This window comes from Canis lupus, chromosome X (genome assembly GCF_003254725.2).
Source record: "Canis lupus dingo isolate Sandy chromosome X, ASM325472v2, whole genome shotgun sequence".
Classification (NCBI taxonomy): Eukaryota; Metazoa; Chordata; class Mammalia; order Carnivora; family Canidae; genus Canis; species Canis lupus.
Genome location: NC_064281.1, coordinates 43,342,594 through 43,349,426, shown reverse-complemented (window position 1 = coordinate 43,349,426; position 6,833 = coordinate 43,342,594). Strand labels below are relative to the sequence as shown.

At 36.7% G+C, this 6,833-nt stretch overlaps 1 pseudogene; it reads right to left on the bottom strand.

Annotated features, from left to right (window-relative positions):
* Positions 1–6,037: 6,037 nt before the first annotated feature.
* On the bottom strand, positions 6,038–6,215 carry LOC112673307 (U4 spliceosomal RNA; annotated as a pseudogene).
* Positions 6,216–6,833: the final 618 nt, after the last annotated feature.

Genomic DNA, 6,833 nt, shown 5'->3' with positions numbered 1-6,833 from the left:
AGTATTATGCTAGACTGAAATCTCCAGAAAATCAAGAGCCTATGTTCAGTTTTGCTCATGGTAGTACATTTGGTGGAATAGAATTATTAATTCTCACATCTGCTTTTCCCCCACCTATCTTCATCCCTCATGAGAAGGGGGCTATTAATGTCATAAAAATGCATCAAAGTTATTATATCAGAGGTGGTCAGTAAATAGCAAGAGAAGGGTTTATGAACAAAGAAGTTCACTTTAAAATTTTTAATAATTGTACAAATTTGTCCAACGGTAGGGGAATGTCCAACGGTAGGGGAATTGTTAATTATACCATGGTAAATCTAGTCCATACAGGAAGAATGTATATCATTCCTTCCTCTAGTAGTCAGTTACCTTTCCAGAGATACAGAATACAAACCAGACTGCTGCCCAAGGAGTATCACCTGCATTTCCTAATAATAGTGTAGCAAAAAACTAATGTATTTTGGAGTTAACTAGATCTAGGTTCAAATTCTAATTCTACCAGTCTTGAATGGCCAAAATGGAAATCTGCCTATCTGCCTACGGTTTGTCCAAAGCAGTTTTCAAACTGTGGTCCTTAAAGCAGCAACAGCAGCATCACCAGGGAACATGTTAGAAATGCAAGTTTTTGAGTCTTGACTCAAACTTACTGACTCAAAATCAATGGGTATGGGATCCAACACTGTTTTAACAAGCCCTCTAGGTGATTCTGATGCACCCTCATATATGAGACCCCAAATTCAAGTCACATCTATTTTACCCGTCCCGTCTTGGTTATTTTGGTTTCCAACCACAAGGTGGCAACCTTTGTCTAAAGTCTTATGAGTTGGCCAATGGTACAATAAGTATATCTGGTCTAGTTACCTGTCCAAAAAGTAGTAGGTAGTAATGTGATATAGGGATGTAAGAGAAGCGGGATATGGGAGAGTAAGAAAAGAGATGGAATGAGAAACAGGGCTGGAGGGGGCCTTATCGCTGCTTTGAACATAGCAAGTTAGCTAGGGTAAGGGAGAGGAGTGGTGGTGCTAGGGGCACTGGTCAGGTAGTTTACCACCTAACAATTCAGCTCATTCTGGGTACAAAAGAATGTACATCAATGTTGCAGAGTTTGTGGGCAACCAATTTCATCTATTCTTTTCATCGTAATAATCCCCAGACACCACCCAATGGCAAGCACCTCCCTGCACCATCACCTGCCCTCTTCCTAGGTCCTAGAGTTGCACCTCCAACTCTAATCATGAACTCCTTATCCAATTCTCTTCCTATTATTGATTTCCCACTTTTAAAACATTTCCATAGCTCTCCCTGAAGCCCTAATGCACAGTAAAGCAAGCTCAGCCAGAAATACTGCTGTTGCCCCTCTTCATGGATCATTCCTTAACTGAGACATGGTACTTCTGCTGAAGATTCTACTTTCTGTACAGCCCCTATAGTGAAATCTGTTTATTTTTTTATTACCCATAAGTTATAGAGATTGGCAAAGTAGGTAGAGGATGGGAAAACTCAAAAACAGGAGTCTTGGGATCCTTGGGTGGCTCAGCGGTTTGGTGCCTGCCTTGGGCCTGTGGTGTGATCCTGGAGACCCGGGATCAAGTCCCACATCGGGCTCCCTGCATGGAGCCTGCTTCTCCCTCTGCCTGTGTCTCTGCCTCTCTTTCTCTCTGTGTCTCTCATGAATAAATAAATAAAATCTTAAACCAAAAAAAAAAAAAAAAAAAACCACAGGAGTCTTGAGACAAGATACAATTTCTCATCCCTGGCAATGGGATCCATGCAGACATGTCACCCAGAACCTTAGCTTCTCAGTTCTGTTGAATGTCTCAATTCTATTTCACTCCAGCCACTGTTACCCATGACCACACACTGATACAATGGATGTTTTCAAAACCTAGAAGAAATCCACATTGGAAATCTTTTTTGACTCATTTATCTTTTCTTCTTTCCTGCTTTCTATAAGATAGATGGACTTTTCTTCTTCTAGCTTAAAAGTTACACGTTCTATTTTTGTTCTTTGTTTCCTTTAACAATCATGTTAACTCAGTTTATAAAGATCTGTACTCTCCTTTTAACAATATGACTTACGCCTTTTGATTCCCATCACACCTCCCCTGTCATTTTGATAATATTTAAAAATTTAGTTCTAGGTTACTCCATAGTAAGCTTTTTCTTCATTTTTGTCCAGTATTTTTAAATTTTTCACATCAACAATAAATTATGCCATGATATTTAATCACTCTTACTTCCATATCTCTTGTAGCATCTCTTTCTTCTCTTCTCACCTGAAGACCTTTTCCAAAATTGTCTTCAGGAAGGATCTTTGTGGGCAGTAGGTCTGTCAAACTTTCCCAGACAATGTATGTCCCAGAATATTTTTACTTTATTACATTTAAATGAAAAATGGATGAAAATAAAATTATAAGTTCAAAGTTCTTTTAAACAGTCTTTAAAGATGTGGTTTATGTATATAATGGAATACTACTTAGCCATTAGAAACGACAAATACCCACCATTTGCTTCGACATGGATGGAACTGGAGGGTATTATGCTGAGTGAAATAAGTCAATCAGAGAAGGACAAACATTATATGGTCTCATTCATTTGGGGAATATAAAAAATAGTGAAAGGGAATAAAGGGGAAAGGAGAAAAAAATGAGTGGGAAATGTCAGAGAGGGAGATAGAACATGAGAGATTCCTAACTCTGGGAAACGAACTACGGGTGGTGTAAGGGGAGGTAGGCGGGGGGTTGGAGGGTGGCTGAGTGATGGGCACTGAGGGGGGCACTTGAAGGGATGAACACTGGGTGTTATTCTATATGTTGGCAAATTGAACACCAATAAAAAATAAATTTATTTTAAAAATAATAAAATATTAGTCAGTTGTCTTCTTGTATTCAAATTTGTTAATAAGAAATATTATCAATTTAATTCTTTCCTTTGTAGAGAATTTTACTTTTCTATTTGGGAGCTTTGATAAGTCATTGATATTCTTAAATTTTATTATAATGTGTATATGTGTGTTTGTACATACATATACATATATAGGTCTTATTTCTCCTAGTCTACATCAGCCACAATGTGTTAGAGGAATGGAGAGAAAAGAGCACTAGGTACCACAGAACCTATTGATAATTCCCATTTGCTGCCATTCCATACGCAACTGCTATGATCAAGTTTTCATCTTGAAACTCTTTGAAAGAAGCAGCACTGTGAGGAGACAATGCCCCGGGTTGTAATCTACCAGCCGTGGACATCTGAAAGGGATGGAAGAGTGAATAGCTAATGAAGTAGTCCCCATCTATTTTAAATAACATCCCTCTCAACCAAGTAGAGCTTTTGCTGCCCTGATATGCTCTGATATATTCACAGACACTGGTAACTGTGGTTTGGGATGATTCCACTGACTTCTGTAGTGAAGGGGTTAATAATGTAGGTTCTGTGACAATTAGAGGAAATACAAGAGCAAACTTCAAATGCTTTTCTTAAATGTATCTTCTTGCTGCTGCCTCCAATTACTCCCTATTCCAGGCAGCTAAAGAAAACCACACAGCCAATTGAAGCCACCACAAACAGATGGCTTCTTTTCTCACCTGAGCCCTCAGCAGCACTCAGCTATCACTTTACTTGTCAGCTTTTTCTTCTATTTGTTCAGTACCTATTCAAATCTCCACCACACTCATCAAGCCCCTCCAAACCCTATTCTTTTCAGCAATTGACTGAGAAATCACACCTTTGCACATCTCCAGAGGCACCTTCTCATATGAGAATGGCAATCCTAGAACACAACATAGAACACAGTGAAAATTATATCTCTAGTTGTGCTAGATTGCAGCCCATAAGGACTTTGAGTCCTGCTTCAAAGAAAAATGAAGACAATGAAATGACAAGAGAGGAAAATCACAGTCCTATCTCTATATCCAGTGAATATATCCTTCAGGAATGAAGCAGAAATCAAGAGATTCTTGGATGAAAGAAATCGAGGAGAATTTTCCACAAGTAGACCTATGCTTTGTCTAAATGAAGTTCTTGAAGCATAAAAGAAATGATAAAAAGAGGAAACCTGAAACATCAGGAAGAAAAAACAATGTAAGAATAAAATTATAGGTAAATGAGTTTTCTAAATTTCATCTTATGGTTGAAATAAAAATTAGAATATTGTTTGATGTGATTCTCAAAGTATATAGAGGAAATATTTGACAAAATTATATTATAAATGGGGAAGGTATAGGAATTTAAAAGGAAATATTTTTCCATAACTCATTTGAACTAATTAGATGTCTACACAACCTCTAGATTTTGATAAGCTATTATGTATAATGTAATACCTACAGCAACCACTAAAAATTTTAGATAAAGAGATGTACTCAAAAATACTAGATAAATCAAAATGGGATTCTAAAAAATATTGACATAACCCACAGGAAAGCAGAAAAAAGAAAACAGAAATGAAGAACAGAGGGAACAAAGAGAACACACACACATACACAAAATGGAGGACTTAAGCCTCAACATATCAATAGTTACATTATGTAAATAGTATAGGACTTTGATCCACAAGATGGCATAGACCCATCTCTCAATAAAGTGCATCTATACCTAAAATCATACCTGTAAGATATTGAACACTTTTTAGGACCACAAAAAAGACAAGTATCCTTATTTTTTACCACTCTTATTTAACATCTTATTGGAAGCCCTAAGTAGTGCAATAATGCAAGAAAATGAAATGAAATGCATACAGAATGTAAAGGAAGAAATAAAACTTAACTTCTGTGTAATCATTAGAAAAACATCAGACAAATTCCAATTAAGGAACACTCTATAAAATATCTGACAAGTACTCCTCAAAATGGACAAGATCATCAAAAACAAGGAAAACCTCAGAAACTATCACAAGCAGGGGAAACCTATGGATACATGATTATTGAATAGAATATGTACTAGATGGTATCCTGGAACCAAAAAAGACATTAGGCAAAAGCTCAGGAAATCTGAACAAAGTAAGGGTTTTACTTAATAATAATGTGTCACTATCAGGTCATTAATTGTGACAAATGTACCTTACTAATGTAAAACATTAATCATAGGGGAAACCAGGTGTGGGAGATATAGGAACTCTGTACTACCTTGGTAAATTTTTCATAAAGGTACTTGGCAAAGTGTAAAAAAATCTCAATGCCAATAGTCATTAGGGAAATGCAGATTTAAACCACATTAAAATACCACTCTATACCTATTAGAATGGCTAATTCTAAAAACTCACAATAACAAGTAGTGCAAGGCTGCTGAGCAACTGGAACTCATACATTGTTGGTGAGAATAGAAAGGTGATACAGTTATTTTGAAAACATTCTGGCAATTTCTTTTAAAGTTAAACATTCACTTACCACATGACCCAGCAATTCCACTTCTGGATAATTGCCTAAGTGAAATGAAAACTTATGTTCACACAAAAATCTGTATAACAAATGTTTATTGCAGCTTTATTCTTAATTGCCAAAAACTGAAAACAACCCAACTATCTCTCAAATGTTTAATGGATAAACAAAGATTGGTACATCCATCCTTTTTATTCATCAATAAAAAGGAAGAAATTATTGATACGTAAAATAAACCAGACTTAAAAGGTTACATATTGTACAATTCCACATATATAATGTTCTGGAAAAGTCATGACTGTAGGAATGGATTACTTAGTGACAGAGGTTAAGTGTTGGGGAGGAAGGTTTAATTACAAAGAAGAGGCTCAAGGATATTTTGGGAGGTAATGTAGTTGTTCTGTGTCTTCATTGTGATGCTGTTTAAACCTATACATTCACTAAAACTCATAGAAATTTACACCAAAAATAGTAACATTAAAAAATAAACCCTCAAATCAGTTACATTTCTATATTTCCTCAAAAAAGGAGTTAGAAAACAAAATTCTTAGAAGATACCCTTATGACAGCATCAAAAATACTGAAGACATAGTAGCCAACCTAACAAATGACATGCAATAACTTTAGGGAAAATTATGAAAATTAATTTGGAGGTATTGTTATGAAACTGAATGGGTTCCCCAAAATTTATATGTTGGAATATAATCCCTAATGTGATGGTATTAGGAGGTGGGGCCTTTGGGAACTGATAAGATCATGAGGATAGATCCTTATGTTTTCAATTAGCAATAATCGCGCCTCGGATAAACCTCATTGGCTATGATACTGCCACTGCGCAAAGCTGGATAGATCCTTACGAATGGGATTAGTGGCCCTATAACAGAAGCCCCAGAAAGCTCTCTTGCCCCTTCTGCCATGTGAGAACACAGAGAGAGGACAGCCACCTATGAACCAGGAAGTGATATCTCACTAGACACTGAATCTGCTAGAGCTTTTATCCTGGTCTTCCTAGCCATCAGAACTATGAGAAATAAATTTCTATTGTTTATAAGCCACATAGCCTATGGTATTCTATTGCAGCAGCCCCACTAGACTAAGACAGACATAATGGAAATCCATATGAAGGAGAGATACACCATCTTCATTAATTGCATCACTCTGTAAACATGTCAATTTTCCCCAAATTGATCTATAGATGCACTGAAATCCCAATAAGAATCCCAACAGGATTTTTTGTGGGTGTATTTGAGATATTGACACCTTGATTCTAAAGTATATGTGGAAATGCAAAGGGTCAAAAATATCCAAAGCACTCTTTTTTTAAAAAGTTTTTTTTTTATTTATTCATGAGAGAGGCAGAGACATAGGCAGAGGGAGAGGCAGGCTCCCCACCGAGAGCTCAATGTGGGACTTGATTCCAGGACCCCGGGATCATGCCCTCAGCCGAAGGCAGACACTCAA